The sequence below is a fragment of the Capsicum annuum genome, chromosome 6, assembly GCF_002878395.1.
Source record: "Capsicum annuum cultivar UCD-10X-F1 chromosome 6, UCD10Xv1.1, whole genome shotgun sequence".
Taxonomy (NCBI): domain Eukaryota; kingdom Viridiplantae; phylum Streptophyta; class Magnoliopsida; order Solanales; family Solanaceae; genus Capsicum; species Capsicum annuum.
In genome coordinates, this window is record NC_061116.1 from 174,412,329 (window position 1) to 174,429,410 (window position 17,082).

General features: G+C 34.2%; 1 pseudogene; it reads right to left on the reverse strand.

The window, feature by feature from the left end:
* Positions 1-2,704: 2,704 nt before the first annotated feature.
* On the reverse strand, positions 2,705-16,828 carry LOC124899560 (annotated as a pseudogene).
* Between the last annotated feature and the right edge of the window lie 254 nt (positions 16,829-17,082).

A 17,082-nucleotide genomic window follows, 5' to 3' on the forward strand; every position in this document is an offset into this window, starting at 1 on the left:
TGTCCTAGACTTTAAACCCATTCCCTTAGATGTCATTTCCACTCTTTCTTTAGATAAGCCATTTGTAAGTGGATCTGACACATTATCATTTTACTTTACATAGTCAACAGTGATAATTTCACTAGAGAGAAGTTCTCTAATGGTATTATATCTCTATCTTATGTGACGAGATTTGCCGTTGTACATCATGCTCTCTGCCTTACCTATTGTCGCTTGGCTATCACAGTATATACATACTGGTGCCACTGGTTTGGGCCAATAAAGAATATCTTTCAAGAAATTTCAGAGCCATTCTGCTTCTTCACCAGCTTTATCTAATGCGATAAATTCAGATTCCATTGTAAAGCAAGCAATACATATCTGTTTGGATGAGTTCCAAGAGACCGCTCCTCCACCGATAGTAAATACATATCCACTTATGGATTTTTCTTCGTTCGATCGAGTAATCCAATTTGCATCACTATATCCTTCAAGTACCGCGGGATGTTTATTATAATGCAAAGCATAGTATTGAGTGTATTTAAGATACCCCAAAACTCTTTTCATTGTCATCCAATGAGTTTTATTATTACTCGTGTGCCAACTCAACTCACTAGTAGCGCATGTTATGTCTGGTTGTGTATAATTCATTATATACATTAAATATCTGAATACTCTTGTGTACTCTAATTGTGAGTCACTTTCATCTTCATTCTTTTGAAGTACGAAGCTCATATCCAACGGAGTCTTGGCAATACCGAATTCCATATACTTGAATTTGTTAAGTACCTTTTTAATATAATGAGATTGTGACAATGTCAACCCTTGTGGAGTTCTATGAATTCTTATTCCTAAGATCACAACAGCAACTCCATGGTCTTTTATATCAAACTTGCTCTCAAGCATTCGTTTTGTAGCATTTATGTTAGAAGTGTCTCTACTGATGATTAACATATCATCCATATACAAACAAACAATGACTTGGTGATTTGGAGTGGCTTTAATGTAAACACATTAATCACATTCATTTATCTTGAACCCGTTTACCAACATGGTTTGATCAAACTTTGCATGTCATTGTTTAGGTGCTTGTTTTAGTCCATATAGAGACTTAATAAGTTTACACACATTATTCTCTTTTCCTGGAACCACAAAACCCTCAGGTTGTTCCATGTAAATTTCTTCCTCCAATTCTCCATTTAGGAATGTTGTTTTCACATCTATTTGATGGATTTCAAGACCATATACTGCCACTAAGGCAATTAACATTCGAATCGACGTTATCTTTTTTATTGGTGAGTATGTATCAAAGTAATCAAGGCCTTTTTTCTGTTTGAAGTCTTTTACTACAAATCTTGCCTTGTAGTTGTTAATAGTACGATCCGTTTTTATTTTTCTTTTGAAGATCCATTTAGAACCTAAAGGTTTATTTCCTGGATGAAGATCAACCAATTCTCACGTATGGTTGCTTAAGATTGAATTAATCTCACTATTGACTGCCTCTTTCCAAAAGGATGAGTCTGACGACGACATCGCTTCTTTAAAAGTTTGAGGCTCATTTTCTAACAGAAATGTTACAAAATCTAATCCAAACGAAGTTGACGTTCTTTGACGTGTACTGCATCTTGATTCTCATCATTATGGACATTCTCACTTGGTTCATCTCGGGGTCGTTTAGACCCCCCACTAGACCATTCATGTCTAGTTTTATATGAATAAATATTTTCAAAGAATTCAACATTATCTGATTCAACTACCGTATTTTCATTAATATTCAGATGTTCGGATTTATGAACCAAAAATTTATATGCTTTACTATTTTTAGCATTTCCTATGAACACGCAATCCACCGTCTTAGGTCCTATCTTAACCTTTTTAGGCATAGGAACTTGGACCTTCGCTAGACACCCCCACACTTTGAAATATTTCAAGTTGGGTTTCCTTATAATAGCCTCCCCCACAGAACTTATAAGTAAGGCATTCATCATTTTCTTCAAAGTTTGGTTTTTTCTTTCCGCAATTCTCACTACTAGAAAGCATCATTTTTCTGACGGCTGATGTAGTCGGAATGTGGGTGGAAAACAAGGTAGTTCAGACTACTTTCCAACTGTTTCATGGTAGTCAAAATATAGCTTGTCGAAAAAATATTTCTGACTACTGTAGTCAGAAATTCCCGACAACTATAGTCGGAAACGTACTTAGAAATTTAATAAATAACTATTTAATAATTATAATTATTTCAACTACTGTAGTCAGAAAGTTAATAAATAATTATTTAATAATTATAATTATTCCGACTACTGTAGTCAGAAAGTTAATAAATAATTATTTAATAGTTATAATTATTCTGACTACTGTCGTCGAAAAATTAATAAATAATTATTATTGCTGCTATGTGACCAGGAATTCATGGGTTCAAGCCTTGAAAACAGCCTCTAGCAGAAATGCAAGGTTAGGCTACGTACGATACACCCTTATGGTAGGGCCCTTCCCCGGACACCGCGCATAGCAGTAGTTTTAGTGCATTGGGCTGCCCTTTTTTTAATCTTCTGACCACTTTTGTCAGAATTTTAATAAAAATATTCACCCAGTAATTATATAATTAAATCTTGCATTAGCTTACACTGCTATCAGATTATAAACAACATAACTAATGTATTTTTCACAATAGGGTCAAACACAGACAAAAATTTATAAATTCAACCACTTTAAAACATCCAAAACAAATATCAAATCAAATAGATTAAACATCTAAATGTCACAACCAAAAATAAGAACAATAACTAGGAGTATGTTGTGAAACATCATTAGGGAAGAGCCTTGAAATCCCAAAATAAGCAACTTTAACACTAAAGTTGTGATCAAGGAGTATGTTGTTACTCTTGACATCACAATATATTAAGTTAGAAGCATGCAGGTATGCCAATGCACCAGCAGTTTCAATGGAAATGTTCATGCCGACTGGACACGTGAGTGATCGATCCTTCGCTCTATCACCTAGAGGTGATTAGCAAGAGTTCCATTTGGAATGTATTCGTAGACAAGGAGTAGTTCACGGCTGCACCTTGAAGTGCAGCCATAGAGGGTGACAAGATTAATGTGCCTTAGTCTGGTAAGTTTCTCAATTTTATTTACAAACTGCTCCATTGCTTGCAGTTGTGCTCGTAGAGGCACTTTACAGCAACTTCTCTTCTATCCTTAAGTTTTCCTATTCATTAATGAACAAGAATTAGGCACATGAAGAAATAGTTGATGTATATCTCAGTTGGATTAGAAAGTTACTCGCCATAGTAAACAGTTCCAAAACCTCCATCTCCAAGTGCTCTAGAGAAAATGAAATCATTTGTGGTTTCTTCAAGTTCTGTATAAGAGAAGACTAGGACACAAAAGTATATGCTTCCTCCCTCAACATCGTGTTTAAGAATGTCCAAGAATTTCTTTGTTGAGAGGAAGTGGGATGGACTTAAGTTTCCTCTTCTTGTAAAACCAGATAGCTAAACAAGTTATCACCACTAATACTCCACCACAAACTGGAAGGATATCAATAATCACAGGTTATTCGGAAAATAAAAAAGAAAAAAACATCGCAATCTCAACTCCACTTTCCATACATTTGTGAAACCTAATATACTTGTCTCTCCATCATCCTTTATCATTATGGCTATGTTTTGAGCATTTACAATAATGAAGAAGAAAATTCAAATGATATGCAAAAGAAAGATGATGTTAATGGATATTTAAGTACCTGCTCCAAGAGTTAGTTCCAACTTGCTTCTAGTCACTTTTGGATCTAAATCGAAAAGGGAAAATTATCAGCTGTGAAATGAAACAAGAAAGGACTCTAATAAATATACATTTGACCTTGAACATGTAGATTATTTTGAGATATCTACCTTTGTAACAATGAAAATTGTTGTTCTTAACAAAGAAGTAGGGAAACGGATACTTAAGTTGAATAAGTACATAGTATGCAATCTTATGAAGAAATGTAAGGAAACGGATACTCAATATAGATACACATAGAATTCTACGCAAAGCCATTTCTGATGAAACTTGTATATATGACTGGAAGATCTTTCATACATTGATAGAGCCATCTTACAATATCAGTCAAAGAAAATTCAAAATTGATGATTTTAGCCCTTCTAAAAAAGTGTTGATTTGTTGAACCTCTTTTATTCTTTCACTATGGATAATCAACTTCACGGGCTTTCCATTGAAATATTATCACTGGATTAGTAAATGTTAGCATGGATTTTATACCATTCATGACCAATAGTATACTGTAACGCCCCGAAATCGGGTCCCGAGACGTCACACGGTGCTTAGGATCACAGGTGACCCCAAGCTAACCCTTATACTGGCATAACTCATAAGCAACTGAACAAAAGTATAAATCTATACAAATCAGTGGAAAATAACTCTTTTCTGAATATGATAGATACAAAACTAAATTTACAAGATTACAACTCTGCTTTTACAACCAAAACTGAAACGGAATACATCAACTTCTACTGACTGTCTATGAAGACTTTACTAGTACTGACTGTAGGTAGCCGGGTCATGACTCGCGACTATCCCAACTCAATACGACTGAATAAAGAAAATATAATACTATTAGTTCTGCATAACTGACCCAAGCCCTTGAATCAAAAGGACTCATCACTTGCTGACTGGATACCACGAAATGACTGGATCTGAAGATGCATACTATACCTTGTACCTACATTCCGAGAAAATGTAGCCCACATATGAATATGTGGGTCAGTACCATGGAAACGTACCAAGCATATGGGGGTGCAATGCATATATAAAATAATATCTTAATATCATCTTAGTTTATAAAATTATGCATGCTGATATAAATGACTCACTTAACTCAAATTAAATCATCGAAATCATGGATGAATAATACATGTAAAGTAAAACAAGTGAGTCATTACAATAAGTTCTCAATTCACTTCTTCCTTGGTTTCAAACATATAGAGTAATCAAGTTTCAAAACAATTCTCTTTAGAATATATAGTCTTTAGATATTTTGAAAACAATGACTTTCTCAAATTCAATCTTTCAAGCAATTATATTTTCATCTCAGATAGAAAAATACACACACACACTGGGAGTCTCTTACAACCGACATAAACCATGTAAGCTACATGGAGTCCAACGTTCTACCCACGTTGGGGAGAGTAGCCTCATTCCTTGCCATCAGAGTAGGACCTCAAATCATCAATCCAAACACTAGTGATCACTATATAAATCAGCCTCTGGCTCATATCCTGCGGGGGCACATAGTTCTAGGGAAGTACTAAAATAGCTATACCTCCCGCTCGGTGCTAAAGACTACTCTCGAACTTAGCTTAAATCTTTTCAAAAGAAAATCCACTAATAAACAGTTCAACAATTCACAACGGGAGCCATCTTGCTACCCTTTTCATAATAATCAATAAAAGTGGATTTCTTTTCTCATCTCGGGTTCAAAAACACCTCCTTTTACGACCAAAAGGTCAAAGCTTCTTCATCATCTCAAATCATTCAAACTCAAGGTGTTTATAACACATGATTTCTCAAAAACAACAATCTCAAATAAAGTTCAAAACTCATGTCTCAATATCACATTAAAACTTATCAAAATTCAAGCTTTACATCATAAACATATATAAATCCCTTCAAAATCTGGAAAATTCAGTTATAAGGCAAAAAAATATCATCATTCTCATATAATTCCGCTTCTAAAATATCAAAAATATCATAATCTCGTGTTAATCAATATAGATTATAAGTTCATGCTTCAAAATCATAGTAAAACATATGAAATCCATAACTTCGTAAAAGAAAGTATTTTTGGGCACAAGAACGAAAAAGTGTTCTTGTTGAAAAACCCCACATACATTAAACTTGAAGCTTTGAATGAACTCTTCACCTTGGGACTCTATTCGTGAAAATAATGAGTGTTTCTTGTAGCCCTCGAAATGGGGATTCCGAATCTCAAAGAATTATTGAAAACTCATGGTTGAATCTTGAGATATTTGAATTTTTAGGTTGAAACCCTAATGAATGTTCTTGGTGATTTTGAGAGAAAGTAAACTTATTTTGGTGTTATGGGAGTTTAATCCCGTGTTATAGACATATATAGGGGTGTTTTTGGCACTTAGAAGTGAGGTATGCGACGCACAACCCATGGCAGACCTTAGGGTGTCCATCGCACACCTTCTGGCAGACATTTAAGTGTACCTCGCACTCCCAATCGCACATATTTGATTGGGCGGCGCATTGCCCATCGCATACCCTTACTGCCTCTCACGAAAATGGGCATAACTGTTTGTTCGGGTATTGGATTTTTGCAAAATTGGTATCGTTGGAAAGCTAATTCAATTATCTAAAATTTGATAGGTCTTGATATGAAAAATTCCATGTATATTAAGAGATATTCACGTTTGATGTTGACCCTTGTAGAATCGAATGTCAAACTTTGGATGAATCAATTGGTCTTAGCTCAACCTTGTTCTAGGTCATTGCTATAAACATTTTCCACCTCTAAACTACTCCATAGACTAGGATAATGATCATGCAACTTGTATTCATGTGAGAATCACTTGGATTAGAGCTTAGATGCGTAGGAACGACGGTTAGAATTCTAGCACGAAAATACAGGATATTACATTATCTCCCCCTTGGGAACATTCGTCCTCGAATATGGATAATTAACCTAAAACATAAAGGATTCTTAGTCTTCAAGATATCATGTGTAACTGATAGAACTGAATCACTGGATCTCAATAATAATGAGCTACTGAACTGGCCTGCAAGTGCATGAATCCTCAAGAAAAATAACTATATGGCTAAGATAGAAACGAGAGTGTCAACTTATGAGTAACCATTACTTTGCACTGGATCTGATCTCATGAGAAAAGATGAGAGGTTTATGACATGAAAACTCGGGGTATTACAACATCCCCCTCTTGGGATCGTTCGTCCCCGAATTATAATAATTTGATGAAAATACTAGGAAGAGACTGTGATACTACACAGGATACTTACGAACTGAATCATCACTTTATATCTGAAACTAAAACTGATGCATGAACTGAGCTGAATTCATAATTTAATTGGACACAAACACATTGCCTTTTGGAATGTACATACGTATAAGACTGTAGATAGTAAGACTAGCTGGAAAATTAAGAATCTACAGGAGCTTATCTCCTTGCTTGATAAACTAGATTACAGGCTATATAGATTGGATCATACTGACTACCCATACTCAAAAAGAGTATTTCTTTAGCACTTTTCTACGAAATTCTATTGACATTAGGGAGCAAAGAATTTTGGGCATGCTCTGAACAAGACATTTGACTAAGGAATTACAACATTGATATAACTCTAAAGCATGAAATATAATTATATAACTCATAAACTAGGATAGGATTGCCAGGCCGTAGGCAACACAACTTTTTACTTTCAAGCTTAGCATCACTTCTCAAATGCTCTCTCAACTATACTATTCCCCTTAAATACCATACTCATTTGATTCAACTTATAATTCTCATATTAAGGTCTAAACTGAACTAAGTTCTCTCACCATGATCAAGCCTAACACTAAATCACAAGATACAACATGCCAAACCACAATACTAGTCTAAACCACAAGGTTCAATATTCTAGATCTTCTTAGAGCTCACACCCTAAGCATAACATGCCTTACCACTTCAATGACTAATTTAAAACTCTTTATATGGATTCACTAGTGCATATTGCATTCATCATCTTACACCCAACATGACATTCAAGCCTATCATTAAAAATCAAATATAACTTCAAGGCAAATACGCCTAAAGGCATACTTCGCATATTCTGTAAACCTTTATCAACAACAATTTTCTTGCACTATTCTTAAAAACATACACATAATTTCTAACTAACCATGACATGTATTAAAGACTTGGCCTCAATCTTACTTCACACTTTAGCCTTAGATAGAAAAGCATAAATAATCTTTCTTAATGAGGGATATCAACTCTCTCACATCTGAACCATTGCTTATCCACTATCATCACCACTATCTTAACATAGGAAGAGGTCACTGAAGGGCTAACACATATGAACCAGAAGCACAAAAACTACAATACATAACATTAACACTTATCTTTGTCCTGAGGAATAAAATATCAAAGGCATGGATTTATTAAAGAAATCTAAGTTGAGGACATGCATGATATAATGCGAACTTCACTAGTATCATGAGTTTAAAAACTAGTCATACTCTAAAACATGAGTTTATACTTATCATGAGCTATTCAACATAAGACTGAAATTCATAGATTCATAACAGATAACTCGAATCATAGAGTGAAGTTGTTACATGCTTGCTAGAAGCTGAGAATGGGCTTGAGCACACATGATAGGTATAAGCATGGGCCTATGTTATGGATTTATCAAGCAAGTGATGGATTTGGTGTTGTAATGACTGAAATCCAAGGAATACTCTAGAGTAAGAAGGGATCACTATCTCATCATAACTCATTATTGACATGTATCACAATCTAATTCTCAAAGATCGGTTTGGTTCTTTACTAACCATCTACCCTTTAGGTCAAAGCTGGTATTCTAAGTATGATGGTCTACTCCATATCCTTGAGATTAAGCCATAATTTCATCATTATATTATCTAAACATAAATGCTAAACTCACAGAAATAAACTAATTTTGAACTTACCAACTTCATTCTTGAACAACCCATCCATATGTCATCCTTAACTTTCTAGCTTCAATAATCATCATCAAAGACTTACACTCATATTTACAACCATACCTACATCTCTAATCACATAATCATAACCTACCAAGATCACACCTCTATTCTTATATTTTCCCTAAATCATGAGAATAAAATCATAATTAAAAGGCTCAACATCTTCAATCATAACTCCTTAACCTAGCTATCAAGAACATCATAAATTATCTAACTAGCCTTTCTCCATTTAGCAACTCAACGTTACTACTAACCACACAATATGCAATAATGTTTGGAAAAAATAATATAGCCACATAGCACCTTGGGCACACCTCTACATCATACTTAATTACGAACATATGATCTTACACTCTTACATACACTGTTCAGGCCTACTAGATCACCTCTATTTTACTAACATCAACAACCAAATCATCAATTGTTCAAACTTAATGTCTAGAACTAAACATGATTTACAACCCAATCTCATACACCATTCTCACTTCAAAACTATAGAACACGGCATTAGCAAAAACTAGTACATAATGACAATCGATCATATTCATACAACCTATCTTATTCATAATCCGTTAACACATCCTCCTTCTTAACATCATTACTATTTACCCATCTTCACGCCTAAATTACTTTCATAGATCTATAAATTTCAACTAAACTTCCTCTTGCAATCTCAGGAAAGCCTAAATTAACAATACTCAACACTAAGTACTTCCATAAAAACCTATACTTTCCTAGAACAACAAATTCAATCAATAACTCTTTTCTTACCTTAAGAAAACAACAATCCACCTTAACTAAAATCTCCTTCTCTAACTTTCACTAAACTAACAAACAAGGATATATCACTTTATTACTAACTCGATCATATGTAAAAAGAAGATTCGGCTATACATACACTCAAAAAATTACCCTTACCACCTTTCTTATCGTTACACTTCTAAACCCAAACTTGAAACCAATGCAAGAACAACAAGATAAACAACAAGTTGATAGTGAATCGAAATAGGCCTCACACGGCTTCACTAGACTTTGATTTTGTGTTTTGATTAAGAAAATTATATGAATAACAAAGTAACTATGCTAGTGAATCGAAATAAGCCTCGCACGGCTTCACTAGACTTTTATTTTTCACAAACATAATGATAACAAGATTACATAATACAAGAGAAAGAAACTTGACACACAATATTCAATGATCTAAGAATATACCTTACTCTATCTTAATTGAATAACTCATAAGAACGATAACATAACTTTAAATTTGAGGGACTTATAACACACTAAAAGGATCCTCTCAAGCCGCTTTGTAACTTCTGAAACTTTTGCTAGCAAATATAAGAGCATTATCTGGAGAGGAATTAAAACTTGTAGATCATGTTGTCTCAAGAATAATACATAGATAAGGAAGTATAGATTATCATTATAGATTATGAGGAGAGATTTGAAAGCATATCTGACTCGGGCTAGATTATCATTATAGATTATGAGGAGAGATTTGAAAGCATATCTGACTCGGGCTTAGTGCACAATTTTTATAGGCCTGATAAAGCACTTCAGTTTTTGGAACTCAAAAAGTACTGATAGGATACTTTTGTAGCTCTCTTACAATTCCATAACTATCCATGGAGAATTAATCTCAACTATTTCTGATACCTTGGAAATAAGGCAGAGATAGCCTGACTAGGGTAAGATGAGAATCTGTATAAGTTTCTTGGAGAACTTTCCTATAGCACAATTAAAGACTTGAAAGAATGGAGACATTTCCAAAATGCCTTGTATCCTCTCAAAGAAAAGTACAGACGTCAACGTACCATTCTGCAAGACTCTACTAGACACGGCTTCATAGATACTCTAGGACACTTGAACTTTATGCTCTGATACTAAGTTTGTAACGCCCCGAAATTGGGTCCCGAGACGTCACACGGTGCTTTGAATCACAAGTGACCCCAGTTACCCCAAGTTAACCCTTCTACTGGCATAACTCATAAATAACTGAACAAAAAGTATAAATCTATACAAATCTACGAAAAATAACTCTTTTTTGAAAATGATAGATACAAAACTAAATTTACAAGATTACAACTCTGCTTTTACAACCAAAACCAAAATGGAATACATCAACTTCTACTGACTGTCTATGAAGACTCTACTAGTACTGACTGTAGGTAGCCAGGTTATGACTCGCGCTATCCCAACTCAATACGACTGAATAAAGAAACTACAACACTATTAGTTCTGCATAACTAACCCAAGCCCTTGAATCAAAAGGACTCATCACTTGCTGACTGGATACCACGAACTGACTGGATCTGAAGGTGCATACTATACCTTGTACCTATATTCTGAGAAAATGTAGCCCACATACGAATATGTGGGTCAGTACCATGGAAACGTACCAAGCATATGGGGGTGCAATGCATATATAAAATAATATCTTAATATCATCTCAGTTTATAAAATTATGCATGCTGATATAAATGACTCACTTAACTCGAATTAAATCATCGAAATCATGGATGAATAATACATGTAAAGTAAAACAAGTGAGTCATTACAATAAGTTCTCAATTCACTTCTTTCTTGGTTTCAAACATATAGAGTAATCAAGTTTCAAAACAATTCTCTTTAGAATATATAGTCTTTAAATCTTTCAAAAACAATGAATTTCTCAAACTCAATCTTTTAAGCAATTATATGTTCATCTCAGATAGAAGAATACACACATACACTGGGAGTCTATTACAACCGACATAAACCATGTGAGCTACATGGAGTCCAACGTTCTACCTACGTTGGGGAGAGTCGCCCTATTCCTTGCCATCATAGTAGGACCTTAAATCATCAGTCCAAACACTAGTGATCACTATATAAATCAGCCTCAGGCTCATATCCTACGGGGGCACATAGTTATAGGGAAGTACTAAAACAGCTATACCTCCCGCTCAGTGCTAAAGACTACTCTCGAACTTAGCTCTGATCTTTTTAAAATAAAATCCACTAATAAACAGTTCAACAATTCATAACGGAAGCCATCTTTCTACTCTTTTCACAATAATCAATAAAAGTGGATTTCTTTTCTCATCTCGGGTTCAAAAACACCCCTTTTTGCGACCAAAAGGTCAAAGCTTTTTCATCATCTCAAATCATTCAAACTCAAGGTGTTTATAACACATGATTTCTCAAAAACAACAATCTCAAATAGAGTTCAAAACTCATATCTCAATATCACATTAAAACTTATCAAGATTCAAGCTTTACATCATAAACATATATAAATCCCTTTAAAATCTGGAAAATTCAGTTATAAGGCACAAAATATCATCATTCTCATATACTTCCGCTTCTAAATTATCAAAAATATCATAATATCATGATAATCAATATAGGATATAAGTTCATGCGTCCAAATTATAGTAGAATATATGAAATCCATAACTTCGTAAAAGAAAGTATTTTTGGGCACAAGAACGAAAGAGTGTTCTTGTTGAAAAACCCCACATACCTTAAACTTGAAGCTTTAAATAAACTCTTGACCTTGGGACTCTATTTGTGAAAATAATAAGTGTTTCTTATAGCCCTCGAAATGGGGATGCCAAATCTTGAAGAATTATTAAAAACTCATGGTTAAATCTTGAGATATTTGAATTTTTAGGTTGAAACCCTAATGAATGTTCTTGGTAATTTTGAGAGAAAGTAAACTTATTTTGGTGTTATGGGAGTTTAATCCCATGTTATATACATATATAGGGGTGTTTTTGGCACTTGGAAGTGAGGTATGCGACGTACAACCCATGGCAGACCTTAAGGTGTGCGTCGCACACCTTATGGCAGACATTTAAGTGTACCTCACACTCCCAATCGCACATATTTGATTGGGCGGCACATTGCCCATCGCATACCCTTACTGCCTCTCACGAAAATGGGCATAACTGTTTGTTCGGGTATTGGATTTTTGCAAAATTGGTATCGTTGGAAAGCTAATTCAATTATCTAAAATTTGATAGGTCTTGATATGAAAAATTCCATGTATATTAAGAGATATTCACGTTTGAAGTTGACCCTTGTAGAATCGAATGTCAAACTTTGGATGAATCAATTGGTCTTAGCTCAACCTTGTTCTAGGTCATTGCTGTAAACATTTTCCACCTACAAACTACTCCATAGACTAGGATAATGAACATGCAACTTGTATTCACGTGAGAATCACTTGGATTAGATCTTAGACGTGTAGGAACGATAGTTAGAATTTTAGCACGAAAATATGGGGTATTACATTATCTCCCCCTTGGGCACATTCGTCCTCGAATGTGGATAATTAACCTGAAACATAGAGGAATCTTAGTCTTCAAGCTATCATGTGTAACTGATAGAACTGAATCAGTGGATCTCAAGAATAATGAGCTACTGAACTGGTCTGCAAGTGGATGAATCCTCAAGAAAAATAACTATATGGCTAAGATAGAAACGAGAGTGTCAACTTATGAGTAACCATTACTTTGGACTGGATCTGATCTCATGAGAAAGGATGAGAGGTTTATGACATGAAAACTCGAGGTATTACATATACCATCTTACAACTCGAACAAGGTCACTCATACAAGAAGAACCAAGATAGACTAGAACTTCCATATATACAGAACCATCCAATTTATAAACACACCAGATAACCTAGCTCTTGACTTACTAATGAAAAACAATATCTGAAAACTAAGATATTACTCAGCCAAGTCTTGTAACGGAGAACAACAATCATTTAGAACAATTTCTACTTTTAAGCTATCCAACTCATTTTACTCCAGCTTCTGTACATATAACAACCAGTCTAGTAAATTCATAAATGGCATAACTAAGGAATGAAACAACGCTAAGAACAAAATCAATTTCCTTATCAACCCAAAATTTTAATTAAAAGAATTCAATATTTGAAGAAAAATTAGTTGTAGAGGGCTCAACACTTACTATATACATAAAAATAATTTTAATCATATATAAATAGTATATTTTTCATCAAAAGAGGTTCCGATATAGAAGAAAGACAACAAACCTCCAACTCGCCGCCACCAAGTCGGCGTCGGCGTCACCACCAAGTTGCCGTCGCCGTCGCCTTCAAACCACCGAGTTGCGGTATTTTTTGTCTAAGATTCTGAACTAGGGTTTAGACAGAGTGGTTGTAAGGTATTGGTATTCAAAATTTATGATTTTAGCCCTTCTAAAAAAAGTGTTAATTTGTTGAACCTCTTTTATTCTTTCACTGTGGATAATCAACTTCATTGGCTTTCCATTGAAATATTATTACTGGCTTAGTAAATGTTAGCAGCAACTTTATACCATTCACGACCAACAATATACCATCTTACAACTCTCGAACAAGGTCACTCATACAATAATTTATTTATTTGATTATTTATATTTCCGACTACAGTGGTCAGAAATATATATTTAATAATTTATTTATTTGATTATTTATTTTTCGATTACAATGGTCAAAAATATATTGATAATAATTTATTTAAATAATTATTTAATTTGGTATGATTATATATTTAGTCATATATTTATTTGGCTATTAGTATTTCCGACTACAGTGGTCGAAAATATATATATTTATTAATTATTTATTTAATTATTCATATTTTCAACTAAAGTGGTCGAAAATACATTGGTATTGATTATATATTTATTAATATATTTATTTAATTATTTATATTTTCGACTACAACAGTTGGACTATATATATTTCAAAATTTACCGCCAAATATTCTGACTGTTGTAGTCACAAATAGTATCAAAAAATATTTGATAAAAAAATAATAATAAAAAAGCAAATTTTTCGACTAAAGTAGTCAAAAATTTGCGACTACTTTTTTCCAGTCGGAAATTTTGATCGGAAAATAGCGAATTTCTGGTAGTGTCTATTAGATTGAGGTGAATACGGGGCCGTAGTTTGATGAACAATTTCATTCTCTACACATATTTCATCGAAAGGAGATTTATATTCTTCACCCCTATCACTTCTTATAGTTTTGATCTTTTTCTCTAACTGATTTTCAACTTCAGTTTTGTATTGCCTAAACGCATCTATTGCTTCATCCTTACTGTTTAGCATACAGACATAACAATATCTAGTGCAATTGTCAATAAAAGTTAAGAAATATTTTTTCCTACCACGTGATAGTGTTGACCTCTAATCACAAATATCAGTGTGTATTAAGTCTAAGGGATTGAAATTCCTTTCTATGGACTTATACAGATGCTTAGCATTCTTTGATTCCACACACGTTTGACACTTTGATTTATTGCACTCAAAGTTTGGCAACACTTCTAAGTTAATCAGTTTTAGCAACATTTTGTAATTAACATGGCCTAATCATTCATGTCATAAATCATAAGACTCAAGTAAGTAAGAAGAAATTGAACTTTTATTGATTTCAACATTCATTACATTCATTTTGAATAAGCCCTCATTAAGGTAGCCTTCTCCCACATACACTTCTCCTTTAATAAGTACAATTTTTTTGGAAACAAATAGACATTTGAATCCATTTTTGTTTAGAAGTGATACAGAAATCAAGTTCTTCTATAACTCTAGTATATACAGGATATTGTTGAGTGTCAACACTTTGCCTGAAGTCATTTTCAAGCACACTTTTCTTGTTCCTTCAACTTTTGCAGTAGCAGAGTTTGCTATGTAGATCTTTTCTTCTCCTTGAGCCAGAGCAAACGTCGAAAACAACTCCTTATTATCACAAACATAGCGAATAGCACCGGAATCCATCCGCAAGGAGATCATGGACGATCACTTGCAGTTCTAGTACTTGGGAAACAACAGACTTGCTATCTATCATTTTATATTTCAGGAATCTTACAGCGAAGAACTTTTTAGTTCCTGCATCCTCTATCTTGTACTTCCGTTCTAGCGCTCACCATAACTCTTTTGTTGTCTTTGTTCTACTATACACATTGTAGAGATCATCTTGGAGACCACTCAAGATGTAGTTACTGCAAAGGAAATCGGAGTGTTTTCAAACCTCCATAATCACAAATCGCTCTTGTTCAGAGGTTCCCTCGGGCACCTCCGGAGCTTCCTCAAATGTGAACCTTTAAAGACAAAGAGTTGTAAGGTAGAAAAACATTTTCTGCTGCCATCTTTTAAAGTCAATACCCGCAAACTTTTTGGATTTTTTCGCTGGTACCATAGCTTACAGAGCATTAGCACGACTCATCGTGGCAATAATAGTTGCCACCACAATCATCACAGCATCATGCACTTGACTATCACTAGTCATTTTTCTGTCACAACAAGACAGTAACTTTAGTATAACAAAATACTATTAATAAAGTTGCAGCAAATTTAAACACCCCTTGTTTCTAGTTCAAGGATGAAGTTTCTATGACTTACAATCGTCAACTGAGTGATCTTTAACTTGTGATGAAGATTTTATATCTTCAAATCACTAGTTAAGTTCAAACGGAGTAGAAAGCTTAAAGCTTTAATCTCCAGAAACTAAGCAATACAGATTCCAAAAAATTATTCCTTAAGATTGTTATTTTCAATATTTTTGGGTACAAGAATCTGTATATGGGCACAATAACTTCAACATAAGTTCAAGTTTCAAAACAAGAACACCTATGAAGTTCCTTAACACCTTCAACACAAAATTAAAAATAATTTATCCAAGAAGTATGTTATTTTTCAGAAATAAGATAAAACAGAATTTTAAAGTCAAGTCCCTCGACTTCACGGAATGTCCTTAAGGAATAATTCCCTCATTGTACCTGAGGTTTTGGAATCTTTCTCCCAGAATAAAATGGCTTTCAATCCAAATATAGCGGTACCTCAAATAATTGGATTTGTCGAACTCACTCAACAGCTAATGATCACAATGAATTTTTTGAAGATATGAAGAGTGTTTTTGCTGTAAAAAATCATGTCTATACCTGAGAAATATATCAGGTATTTATAGCCTTTAATGTGTACTTTTGGAAAGGATGCATTGGTTCAGCAAAAAGGCACCTATTCAGTACAATCGCATCACTTGTGCCGTCTGTGCTGGACCTGTGCTTGATCTGTGGATGTATGTCATCGAAGTACATGCGTAGATCAGCCTACAGCGTGAAACAGTATGCCTCTTACCTCGAAGGGTCGCATCCCTTTGAGATGCGTTGCGTATGCATTTGCATGGTTATCAGATTTTGGATTGAAATTTCACTTGTAAAACAAGTTTCAAATAAAATTCATCTAAAATGATAGATCCCATCGATCATTTTCCAAATCCAAATCCAAATCCAAATCCGAGCGACGATGGCGCGAAGCATCACCTTGTTCTTGCCTCACTTACCATGTGGAG